Raw genomic sequence first — 14,195 nt, 5'->3', positions numbered from 1 at the left:
CTCAACCTGTAGCTCTGTTGCCAGAACCGGAACCAGAAACCAACTAAGTCTTTGCTGGCAACAGAAGAGTTAAACTGGGAGAAGGAGATTGAGCCGTACGAATAATTCTTTAAAGAACTTTATTAAGTAAAGTACTTTAGAAACTGTGCATGCACCTGTACCCATCTGATCAGTGGAGTTTTACAGCTTGGAGTTTATCATTCATGACATTTTGAGAAATCAATTAGAAATGTTATTCTGTGAGTCATAAACTTTAGAATGTGTAATATAATTTAGTATTTTCTTAAATATAAATGAGTGCTGCATTAAACTGTTTTGTTTGACAATTTTAGAAATAAAATCTGTCAACGCCGAGAAATATCTTCTCATTCCTGTTTAACTGTTTAGCCTGAAATTGACACAAGTTAATAGACAGTAGTTTATAGGTTGCCCTGCCTATCCTTAATCATTGAACAGTAATCAATTAGGGAGAATTGTGGTAACAAGAAATGATAGGATCTTTCTCGGAACCCAAACGTAAATGAGACTGATATATATAACGAGAAGTTATTTGACTTAAATAGTAATCAGCATTAGTTATTTAATGTCCGACTAACAATACTAATGAGAGACTCACCTTTGTCTTACTAACTGGTATTGTTGTCACTGTGTTTGTAATTTTGTGTAACATTTTGTGTGTCATCATATACGATTCCATGGTCTTTGATTTGGTCACGGAAGTGATTTGTCTTTGATTTGTTGATCTTGAGTGAATTTTAATTAGTTTTTCCCTTTTTGTATAACTAGTGTAGTGCTACATTTTATCTTTGTTTTTAATAAATTTGAGAATTTATATCTTTGGAATTGGTATCTGTGTCTAATTATTGCAGAGATTCTACAAGATTCTAGGATTCTTGATAAGGTGATACTTAAATTAACTTGTAAATTAAAGTGTACCTTACGCTACAAATCAATACATAACAATTAACAGGCACCTCTCTCTACTCCCAGCAGTCCCTATGGAGATGGTCGCATATTAATCAAGAGGGGCGGTGCTGCCTTTCCACCTCCATTACAATATCAAATAAATAAGCCTACTGTAATGAAGGACTGCCGTGGAGGGCAACCCAGGTGCAGAGAGAGAGAGAGAGAGAGAGAGGGGGGGGGGGGAGGCCAGGGAAAATGCCGGCAAACAGTAATGTTCAGGAGGATCAAACAGGTAAACAGGTAAACAGGTAAACTTCCTACTGAAGAGGAGACAAGACTTAGCATTGACTAGGACTCACAGAGGGGTTTAAATGTGTAGTAGAGGGGAGCAGAGGGCAGTGAATGGGAGTTTGAGGATGATAGAGGAAACACACATGGTGCCGAGGAATGTTAAGTGGCTGATTGCTGGGGAATGTGAGAGCTAGTATTCTGGTTATGATGGCCTCTGGTGGTGAGCTTGGGAATTGCGGGATGTGTGGGATGAAACAATGACACCTACCAAAAGGGAAAGGACAAACATATTAAATAATATGAATAAAATCTATTTCAGAGTGCAAGATAAAAAACGAATTCAACACCTGTCCATTAAATCAATTGTGTTTCAGTCCCACTGATAGCACTGCAACTTTTTTTTTAATTATGCACTGGGTAATATAATACCTTGGGTGCCAGGTTGAAGACTTTGCCCTGTTTCTGTGCCAAGATGGATAGCACTTCTGCAGTTTTGTGCAGGATGGCTCGTTGGGTGATTTTAGCATGGGTGAATTCCTTGGGAGACACATTGGTGTTACTAAAAGATACAACATCTGGTGGCTGAACTACCAACAGCATCACCAAAATTACGCTGAATGTCGCCATGGCATTCCCCGAGTTCCACCTGCAGGCGGAATGAAGCGGATGTTAACATTTCTTGGCCCAACAGAAAAACAAATTAGGACAGAAACACTACGTTTTTTCAACCCTTTATACACAACACAGTTAAAGTAAGCCTAAAGTTATAAAATTCAAAAACAATAATCAGATGCAATCAGTGTATACAAAGTCTGGACAATAACCAGGGGTCCAGGAGTTGCAGTGGTGTATCCAACATAGTTATGAACCCTCAACGTCACCATTGCAACTTAAACCAAAATCTAAACTGTTTTCTGGTGAATGGTTCCCTCTGTATTCACTATTACTCTGCCATGAAACATTTTCCAAAGAGGGCAGCATATCCTGTTAGAGAATCTGGGAAACGCCCTTGGAAAACAATACAAAAATAAATAATATGAAGAGAAGATAGAAACAGGAGGAGAAGATTAAAAGGACAGAGAAAGAATGGAATAAGACTGGGGTGAGAAGAATAGATAAAAGAGGCCAATCTGACCCCCCCAAACAACAACAACAAACAAATACAATAGAAGTTGGAGAAGTAAAAGAAGTGGAAGAACGAGAACAATTCAAACCAGAGGCAGTTGTGGAGATGGCAGACTTTGTTTTTTGTTCTTGCCGTGTGTCTGTGTGGGAGAGTTCTGGTAAGCCATCCAATCCTCAATACAGCAAGATGACAAAATAACAGGGGCTTTTAAAATCATATGAAGGGGTGGGTGGGTGGGAGTGACGTACATTAGAAACACATTCTAGACTGATTACTCTGCAGCAGGGATTAGGAGTTCAGCAAAATACATTTGCTTGTTTCTCATAAAATGAATCATTAACACTTTACAATAAGGTCCTGTAATTCCTCATTAATTAATATATGAATACCATAGGATTTAAACATCAATACATCATGAACATCATCTGAGTTCTGATGTTGAGCAAATGAACCCACACTTACATTAACCCCAACCCTACCCCTAGCCCTAAAACTTAACCCTAACCCTGTTATACATGTGATTAACATAATAACTCAGATTAAGTGCATGACATATTCATGTGTTTATCCTGTGTATTCATATATTCATTCATGAGGAATCACAGTACCTTATTGTGACCCATGGATCAGTTTAAATTGAACGTAAATCCATTTCAAACTCACTTTCAGTTCTGATTCTACTAATGTATTTTGCATCGCACACATTCTTATTTACCATTCTATACTTATTTATAATGATATGATCCATAGATATATAGTTGCAAATAGACACACTTTATTTGAGCATTCGTGATTCATTTAATTGAATCACTTTTTTATTAAAGTATACATTTTTCATTTTTTCTTGCTTTAGTTTTTTTCCCCAGTGTCTGTTTAATCCCAGATTCCACTTCAGAGAGAGAAACTTGATTCAAGTTCAAGTGTGGAGGGTGTGTATACAATTTGGGTTGCCACGCCTTGGCTTTCTGGGATTTTGTTTCTGTGATGGGATGTTTTAGAAGAAATTCAAGAGATCTGTGCAAAGCCACAACTTCCAGTAAAGTTCAGTACTGTGTGATAATGGTCTAGATATTTGCGCAATTTCTGGGCAAGAAAAATGCGGCTTGTCCAAAAAAGGAGAGAGAGTCAAACATGACAAGTTTCACATTATTTGATTTATATATATATATATATATATACACACACACACACACTGTTCAACGGGGTGGCACAGGGGGGGCACATGGCAAATTGAGGGGGGCTATCCTATCTTCAACGCTGTGGCGAAGTTTAGTTCTCAGTAGCGGTGGTGGGGAGCTGACGGTGTTTAGGCATGCGCGGTGTTTAGGCTGACGGCGTTTGTAGGGGGGCTGTAGTTTTGCTCTTCTGCAATATATTTCTTCGGAACAGCCTTGGGGAGCAAGCCAGCCAGAAGACCGGGATCCTGAATGACTGATGAGGGGGCCCGCCTGGAAGTCCCCAGCAGAGGGTGCCACCAGAATGTGAGGTCCCAGAGGAGTGTAAACGTCGGGACCCGCTTTGATGACTGCAACGGAGTGCGCGGCCGGGCCACGGGACAGAGACCTCAGATGATCAGCGACACTGAGACCCGCCCCGACGACTGCAGCAGAAGGTTCCACCAGAGGGTGCAAGGATCCGGTTGGCGTGTTATAACGGGTCGGTGGACTGGGAGACTTACCAGGCCCAATTCCAGCTGGCAGCATGGGCTGGACAATGGACCCCAGAAGAGAAGGCCGGACATCTAGCCATGGCATTAGATGGCAGAGCTCGACAGGCCCTCCTGGACGTGCCAGAAGATCAGCGACAAGACTTCAGGGCCCTCGTCGCAGCTCTACAACAGCGATTCGGAGCCAGGGATCAAGCTAGCGCCTGGCTCGAGAAGCTGACGGCATTGAAGAGGAAGCCAACATTCAGTCCAAGCGGTACTTGCCCTCCAGGCCTTCCTCTGGGCGCTATTTCCAGAAGAGCTCCATCGCTATGTGGGGCTGGCAGCGCCCACCACACTCAGGTAAGCCTTACTGCTGGCGACCCATGCAGAAGGAGTGTTTGGCTCCACCAGAACGCAACCCAAGCGAACCCTTCCGTGTCGCCACACCGAGGCAACAGACGAGTCAGGCGATGATGAGGAGCAAGCCGACAAGACATGGGACATTATCTGCCAAGGGTGTGGGAAAAGAGGACACATAGCCCGGGTCTGCTGGGCGCTGCAACCACAGCCTCCAGGCAAGCCGTCGGGAAACTCCAGCGGGAGGGCATAGAAGAGGGACAGCCCTCCTGTTACAACACTCCCTATGACTTGACTGTCGCACTTGATGACGCTGCAGAAGTGGGCCGGATCGGACAGGGTCGCAGCTTGTATCTCCCCTGCACCATAGAGGGACAAATACGTAGGGGCCTCATTGACTCCAGCTCCACCATCTCTCTGCTATGCCCCGGTGCCATCGCTGTTCCAGAAACGACATGGGAAGCGACCTTGCTGAACCTGAGGACCATGACAGGACAGAAGACACAAATGCAAGGGAGTAAGCAGATGTGGGTCGAAGTCAAGATCCGGCGGTTCCAGCACAATTTCTGGCTGGCCCCGATCCATGAGGCCTGCATCCTCGGGCTAGATTTCTTCACCAACCTGGGGGCAAAGCTGGACTTCAAAGCACCACGGCTCACATTCCCTAGCGGTACCGTCACCCTCCTTCCAAGCGCCGGCAAGGAGGGAACCTCTCGGCAGGCCACCATCTCTACAGCTGCGAGAGTTTTGCGCCGGAGGAGACGAAGAAAAGGGTCCCCCGCCTCTCCTGAAGCAGATGATTGCAAGTTGAAGCCTGCCACGCTGGCTCGCCAGAACGCCAGCGATGGTCAACGGAAGCAGCCCTGGGGGAAGCAGCCAATTGCCCCCGGAACAGATCATGGCAAGTCCAAGGGAGCCCTGTCTGCAGTGTCAGAAGAGACTGAACAGGCAGTCCGAGATCTGCTCCAGCGCAGCAGCGAAGGTTTGAGCGAGGGGCAGAGGCGAGCAGCTGGAGAAACTTCTGGGGGAGTTTGGGGGACATATTTGGGGACAAGACAGTACACGAACCAGCCTAGTCCAGCAAGATATCTGTATTCTCGACGCATGCCCTGGGTGAAGAGAGCGGCCGCAGAAGCGAAGATTCAGGAGATGGCCGCTGCGTGGGTGATCAAGCCATCAGACAGCTCGTGGTCAGCCTCGACGGTGCTGGTCAAGAAAAAAGATGGCACCTGGCGATTCTGCGTCGACTACAAGAAATTGAACCAGGTCACCTGGAAGGATTTGTATCCGCTGCCGCTTATCAATGACGCACTGGACTATATCGCGGGCTCCACCTGGTTCAGCTCCCTTGATCTCCGCAGCAGCTATTGGCAGGTGGAAGTGATGCAGGAAGCTCGCCCTAAGACAGCTTTCTCCATAGTCCAGGGCTTGTGGCAGTTCACCATTATGCCCTTTGGTCTGTGTAATGCGCCTGCCACGTTCGAACACCTTATGGAGCAGGTGCTGTCTCCCATTCCCTGGTCGCAGTGTGTCCTATACCTAGATGACCTCCTGGTACACGCCCCTGAGCTCTGGCCAATCTCTGCCGTGTCCTGGAGAGCATCTGTTGGGCGGGCCTCCGTCTCAACCCCAGAAGTGCAAGTTATTGAAGAGGCAGGTCACCTTCCTGAGACATGTCGTTAGACCAGAAGGGGTGTCCACCAACCCAAACAAAGTGGCCTTCGTCCGGAAGTGGCCAACCCCCACCTCCGTCACTGAACTCTGGAGCTTTATGGGGCTAGCCTCCTACTATCGCTGCTTTGTCCAGGACTTTGCTCAAATCGCCAGCCCCCTCCATTGCCTCACTGAAAAGGGACAGCAATTTCAGTGGGACAACGCCTGCACCTCTGCTTTCACCCAGCTCCGCGAGGCCCTGTCCCAGGCTCCCGTACAACCTATCTCGACCCCGGGTCACCCTTCATCCTGGACACTGATGCTAGCAACACCAGGGTGGAGGCATTTCTGTCCCAGAGCGGGTCAGCCGAAGAGAGGGTGGTCGCCTATTGCAGCCGGTCCCTCAGCCGTGCTGAGAGGAATTATTGTGTAACACGCCAAGAGCTCCTGGCCGTGGTCCTAGCCATACGTCACTTCCCTATGGTCGATTCATACACATTAAAAGAATATGTAGCAATGAATCTGATTATGAATGTAAAGCTAATGATCTACAGAATTAAAAACAGCTTTTAATAGAGCAAAGTTTTTAAAAAGAGAAACACTTTTGGAAGCATCAAAAACTAGAGTTTCAAGGGAACAAGGTATTACTTTTGTAACTGAATAATAATTTTAAAGCATTGGAAAATGCTGGAATGTGATCCTCAACTAAAATCCTTTATGACCTCTACTCCTAGATTGTATGTGAAGCGTGGCAGTAATGGTAAAGATAGAGTTGTCTCCTCGATGCCCTGGCCACCTATGCTGAGTGGGAAAAGGGAATTATCCTTGTGGCACTCATTGTTCTAATACATACACTACTAAATATTTTACACATCCACACTCAGGACATAAATGCTCAATTCAGATTTGTATTAATTGTAATTCTACTCATGTAATGTATATGCTTAAATGTCCTTGTGGGCTAGCATATATAGGACAAACCAAGAGAAATTTAAAAATACATGTATCAGAACATGAAGCTGCTATTCGCAATAACAATATGGATTATGTTATAGCCAGACACTATAAAGAAATTAATCATGGATCAGCCTCTACTTTGAAATGTGTGGTAATTAAAAAAATAGCAGTTCAATTAAGGGGAGGGAATATCATTAAACATTTGCTAAACAGAGAAGCGTTTTGGATTTTTACTTTAAAAACAATGGAACCATATGGGTTAAAGGAAACTCTGGATCTTATTTTGTTTATATCGTGGGTGGGGAACCTTTCTCATATCAAGGGCCATTCGAGTGTTCACAAATATATTCATGGCCAAACCTTAATTAATACACCTACATCAAAACATTAATACAGATGAAACTTACATTCTAATGCAAGAACAAATCACTTTTTTCTAAACGCACACACTGCAGTCAAAACATAAATAACTATATAGCCTACAATAGCAAAAAGCTCAAAAACGGCATACAATAAGATAATGAAACAAGTGTAAATTAAATATTGGAATAATGCTCAAGAGCAATATTTTATAGTTCAAAAATCACTATTGCATTTATCAAAACATAATTGTACACTAATGTAAACATTTTCAACAATGTGTAAACTTTGTTTGCAACATACTAAGCTACAGTCAATAAAATCAGTGTATTTCAATAAACTATTTACTATATATTTAGCCTGCATACCTGACAGCTCGTACAGTCACACAGGACACGTTTCTGCACTTTCCCTGCATGAGCTCGTCCCTCACACTGCATTTTGACAGCCTCTCCAGGTGACACTTTTACTCCACGAATATATAGCATCGTAATAAATGCTCCTGCTCTGATAATGTCCGTGAATCATTATTTTGGTGGATGTGCTGCACTATTGCACTCTGTATTGCAGTAGCATCGCGTATTGATCAGTGGAGTAAAAGCAATCAGTGCCATTTGTACCTGGCGTTTCACTCGCAGTGTTTTCACAGCACTGGCACAAACCCACGAGTGATCTGTCATTGCCAGTATCACTGATGCCCCTGAATCAGACATGTTCACATACACGGCATGTCCAAAACGAGCTCTCTTCAATCCATGTTTATTTGTGGGTAATCACTGTATCCACTCAATCTGACGACAGTTGTAAGAAAACACCTGTAATGCTGTACAATGGGTGTGTTTTTCTAGCACATGAAAGACTGTAGACAGGTAGAGATCGCCACTGGAACGCCAGACTGACTCCATTGTAAAGGGCAGGCAGGATTATGGGTTATATTTGAGTTATTATGTATTTTAACGACCTGTGAAAATAACCCGATTTTGGCTATTCTAGATAAATGTGTTTATAACTTATTAATTTTCGTGTTTATGCACTACTAAATGTAGTAGAGATGTTTATTACATTAGCTCGGCGCTTTTAGTTTTAAGTGTATGTCACAGAAATTATTTTTTTTTTCAAATGGACTCTAGGGCCAGAGCAAACAGCCTCAGCGGCGTTTACAGCCCGGAGGCCAGGCGTTCCCCACCCCTGGTTTATATGATCATGTTTACATGAAAATAAATTGCCATTATTGTTGAGATGTAATTGATATTAATGTTTTTTCATCATCTTTCCAATATTAGAATCAATATATCAAAAGTATGCAGTCTGTGCCTTAATTACAATGGATATTGGTATTTGACCTGATTTATTGACATGATTGGGTAAGAAAGTATTTTTATAAGAATGGTATGATTAATATATTGTGATAGGGCCATTATATATCTGATAATTGAGTTAGCCTATTTTGATTTGCACTTGTCTGTAATTAAAATAGCTTGACCATCTGATAGAATGTAATTATTGGGAGAGGGTGGGTTTGATTTCTTAATTGACTTCTTAATTGTTAGTTAAAAGACACCTGTTAGGTAATTGTAAAGTCTACCTGATGGAGACATAGTAGTGTCGAAATGTGTTATGATGTGATTCAATAAAATTATACTTTTATTATACAAATGTCTTGTCTAAAAACCAAATAAGTGAGAGTGCAGCTATAAAATTAAATTTTCTTTATATATTTTTGCCTTATTTTGGCCAGCACGTCATGGGAATGAAGACACTGTAGTGCATGGATGTTTTCAAGTTACATTCATATATATATATATATATATATATATATATATATATACACTCACCTAAAGGATTATTAGGAACACCATACTAATACTGTGTTTGACCCCCTTTCACCTTCAGAACTGCCTTAATTCTACGTGGCATTGATTCAACAAGGTGCTGAAAGCATTAGAAATGTTGGCCCATATTGATAGGATAGCATCTTGCAGTTGATGGAGATTTGTGGGATGCACATCCAGGGCACGAAGCTCCCGTTCCACCACATCCCAAAGATGCTCTATTGGGTTGAGATCTGGTGACTGTGGGGGCCAGTTTAGTACAGTGAACTCATTGTCATGTTCAAGAAACCAATTTGAAATGATTCGACCTTTGTGACATGGTGCATTATCCTGCTGGAAGTAGCCATCAGAGGATGGGTACATGGTGGTCATAAAGGGATGGACATGGTCAGAAACAATGCTCAGGTAGGCCGTGGCATTTAAACGATGCCCAATTGGCACTAAGGGGCCTAAAGTGTGCCAAGAAAACATCCCCCACACCATTACACCACCACCACCAGCCTGCACAGTGGTAACAAGGCATGATGGATCCATGTTCTCATTCTGTTTACGCCAAATTCTGACTCTACCATCTGAAGGTCTCAACAGAAATTGAGACTCATCAGACCAGGCAACATTTTTCCAGTCTTCAACTGTCCAATTTTGGTGAGCTTGTGCAAATTGTAGCCTCTTTTTCCTATTTGTAGTGCAGATGAGTGGTACCCAGTGGGGTCTTCTGCTGTTGTAGCCCATCCGCCTCAAGGTTGTACATGTTGTGGCTTCACAAATGCTTTGCTGCATACCTCGGTTGTAACGAGTGGTTATTTCAGTCAAAGTTGCTCTTCTATCAGCTTGAATCAGTCGGCCCATTCTCCTCTGACCTCTAGCATCAACAAGGCATTTTCGCTCACAGGACTGCCGCATACTGGATGTTTTTCCCTTTTCACACCATTCTTTGTAAACCCTAGAAATGGTTGTGCGTGAAAATCCCAGTAACTGAGCAGATTGTGAAATACTCAGACCGGCCCGTCTGGCACCAACAACCATGCCACGCTCAAAATTGCTTAAATCACCTTTCTTTCCCATTCAGACATTGAGTTTGGAGTTCAGGAGATTGTCTTGACCAGGACCACACCCCTAAATGCATTGAAGCAACTGCCATGTGATGGGTTGGTTAGATAATTGCATTAATGAGAAATTGAACAGGTGTTCCTAATAATTCTTTAGGTGAGTGTATATATATATATATATATATATATATATATATATATATATATATATATATATATATATATATATATACACCGATCAGCCATAACATTATGACCACTGACAGGTGAAGTGAATAACACTGATAATCTCATTATCATGGCACCTGTCAATGGGTGGGATATATTAGGCAGCAAGTGTACATTTTGTCCTCAAAGTTGATGTGTTAGAAGCAGGAAAAATGGGCAAGCTTAAGGATCTGAGCGACTTTGACAAGGGCCAAATTGTGATGGCTAGACGACTGGGTCAGAGCATCTCCAAAACTGCAGCTCTTGTGTGGTGTTCCCGGTCTGCAGTGGTCAGTACTTATCAAAAGTGGTCCAAGGATGAATCCTTGTCCAAGGAAGGAAAAGCGGTGAACCGGTGACAGGGTCATGGGCGGCCAAGGCTCATTGATGCACGTGGGGAGCGAAGACCATGTGGTCCGATCCAATAGACGAGCTACGGTAACTCAAATTGCTGAAAAAGTTAATGCTGGTTCTGATAGAAAGGTGTCAGAACACACAGTGTGTCGCAGTTTGTTGCGTATGGGGCTGCGTAGCCGCAGACCAGTCAGGGTGCCCATGCTGACCCCTGTCCACTGCCGAAAGCGCCTACAATGGGCACGTGAGCATCAGAACTGGACCACGGAGCAATGGAAGAAGGTGGCCTGGTTTGATGAATCATGAGTTCAAGGTGTTGACTTGGCCTCCAAATTCCCCAGATCTCAATCCAATCGAGCATCTGTGGGATGTGCTGGCCAAACAAGTCCGATCCATGTAGGCCCAACCTCGCAACTTACAGGATTTAAAGGATCTGCTGCTAACATCTTGGTGCCAGATACCACAGCACACCTTCAGAGGTCTAGTGGAGTCCATGCCTTGACAGGTCAGGGCTGTTTTGGCGGCAAAAGGGCGACTTACACAATATTAGGCAGGTGATCATAATGTTATGGCTGATCGGTGTGTATATATATATATATATATATATATATTAGTAACGGCCACGGGGTGGGGGGGGAAGAGCGCCCAGGCACAGTAGTATGTGTGCCGTGTGCAAAGGCAGCCCACTGGACATTAAAGAGGACAGCATGGGGTGTTTGGGGTTTGGGGAATGTTTATTTGTGTGTTGGGTTTTGTTTCCCTATGTTCCCCCACTGTGTGTGTCCCCCTGTCTAATGTTCTCTTTCCCCCACAGTGTTCTCATCTGGGCTGGAAACAGCCCTCCCCACCTTTTGTGTAGGCCTATTAGCAGTTGTCCTTCTACCTTTGCAAAGGCGGAGCGTAAACGAACATTGTAGAAATAAAGAGTACGTTTGCCTGAATTTGGTGTCTGACTCCTTGTTTGGACCCACAAGGGTTGGTAACTTTCCTAAACTGTTACTATATATATATATATAAGTGTGTGTGTGTGTGTGTGTGTATAAGTGGGGTTGCGAAAATTTTTCAGTTTGTAAATGGGGTCGTCAATAGTAACAGTTTGAGAACTCATGCTGTAGTGTATGTGGCACTAACATGACAGAGAAGGTAGAGACTTGTGCAACTCTACATTTACTTTCAATTGGAGTCTTTAGTGTTGGTAATTTTAGACCATCTTTGTTTTTGTGACTAATAAGTTGTGATGTACAAATGAGATTATATTTTCAAATACAACCCATAACAGTCAAGTGGTTGTGCCACACAGTAATACTTCAATAAATAGTAGGCATTGATACCGTATAACAATGCTGAACGGGAATGGTAAAAAAAATACAAATTTATATAAAAAAAAACATGTTTTTGTTTGCAAATGATACAATACACTACTTACACTGCACTTGTAAAAAAAGCATTGCTTGCAAACGAAACAGAAAACATTTCCTTTCTCTTCAATGTTTCCTTCCGAATCCAGTTTGAATCCAAAGCCAGACTGTAGTTTTCCCTGTAGTATTGTAACCCTGCAGTTTGTGAGCGGTTACTGAACTGTAGCTCTCATGATGTGATATTTGGCATGATTTGCCTTTATAATTTAACCTTATAATTGCCAGTCATTAATAATACATAATAATACTTAATAATAATACATAATTGAACTATCAATTTTAATATAGGGGATGTATATATATAGTGCCCAACATGAAGCATGATGGTGTTTTTTTCCAGCATAAGAGCCGGGGCCTGGATGGGGGGCGGGGGTTGCTGACAGTTTTTTGCAGAGTTACTACTTCATTCTTGGATTCTTTTGTTGTGTTACTTTTAGAGGAGCTGACTGAAAATACAGGGGGGCTTTAGACCCCCTAAATAGGGTCTAGCAACGCCCCTGCTTCCTGGCATTCACTTCCTTTAAATGACCCGTTCCTTCTCCAACCTCCCAGAGCACCAGTTTGCCGGGCTGGTTCGCACCATCCAATTGACTAGTGCTGGGCTGTTCGATTATTTTTAGTGACTCGATTCATTTGATTCAGTTCAGTTCAGTGAATCAATTAATTTTGTTCATTTCGTTCACTGATTCAGTGACTCGCACAATGCAGCCCGAACCAGGACACATATATATTTAAGGTCCTGTAGATAACAACAGTTTGAAGCATTAACATTTTTTAGCCAACACGATTAATCTAATTAAATTTAATATATTGTTTGGACAAGGGCGTCTGCTAAGAAATAATAATAATAATAATAATAATAATAATAATAATAATAATATCATTACATACATGTCTTACGCATAGGTGTATCTCAATTATTATTAATCTCAATAATATTATAGGTCATTTTGTTGATTTACCTCAAGATGACTTGCAAGTATTAATAATAATTTGTGCAAATGTTTTATGTGTATAAAACAATACAAAAACAGACCTCATAGCGATGTATTATATATTTTTGCTTTGTTTGGCAGATGTACCCAATGAATACGGACTTTAATACACACACACACATTATGTACAGTATATAATATTTTGCTTAAACGTCTAATCTCGTTTTCTGACAGTAGTCTATACTCGGTCTGGATGATGTAACTGACGCCATTTTGGCTCATACAGAGGTCTTTCTTATGCACTAAGCAAGAGGGAATTGGGAAGCAAATGGCACACACGGTCTTCAGTTTCATAGCAATCAGCGACTCGTCAGGACGAACGAATCCGCCGGACTGAGAGTCAGAGTCACTGAAGGGGCGTCGACGGCGGGTCTGCGGCTCCTGAGCGCCGCTGCTGCTCACAGCGAATCAAAAGAGCCGATTCACTGCGTCACTGATCCGAGTCCCATCGGCCACCAAAATGAGTCGCTCAAAAAGAACGAGTCGTTCCCGAACTGCGCATCATTGCAATTGACGGGAAGCCCTTGTGTTGTCTGTTGTGTCAGTGCGACGTTTTACTACACTACTACTACTGTGTGTTTCTCACTGCTTGAACATAACATTGTCCATTTCACTATTTTCTCCCCTTCACACACACTCTTTGGGGAGTTCTATGGAGACCTTGTGCTGTGGCAATCACTCAGCCTACCTCAACAGCCCTCAGCTGTTACTGGCAGTTACTTAAACATCACATTTCACCTCACTTTGTATACTTTCTATATCACCTGTAGGCCCCCAATAAGCCAAAACAGCCCTGACCCGTCCAGGCATGGACTCCACTAGACCTCTGAAGGTGTGCTGTGGTATCTGGCACCAAGACGTTAGCAGCAGATCCTTTAAGTCCTGTAAGTTGCGAGGTGGGTCCTCCATGGATCGGACTTGTTTGTCCAGCACATCCCACAGATGCTTGATTGGATTGAGATCTGGGGAATTTGGAGGCCTTGAACGCCTTGAACTCGTTGTTGTGTTCCTCAATCCATTCCTGAACCATTTTTGCTTTGTG

The sequence above is a fragment of the Amia ocellicauda genome, chromosome 12, assembly GCF_036373705.1.
Source record: "Amia ocellicauda isolate fAmiCal2 chromosome 12, fAmiCal2.hap1, whole genome shotgun sequence".
Classification (NCBI taxonomy): Eukaryota; Metazoa; Chordata; class Actinopteri; order Amiiformes; family Amiidae; genus Amia; species Amia ocellicauda.
Note: the sequence above shows the minus strand (reverse complement) of the source record.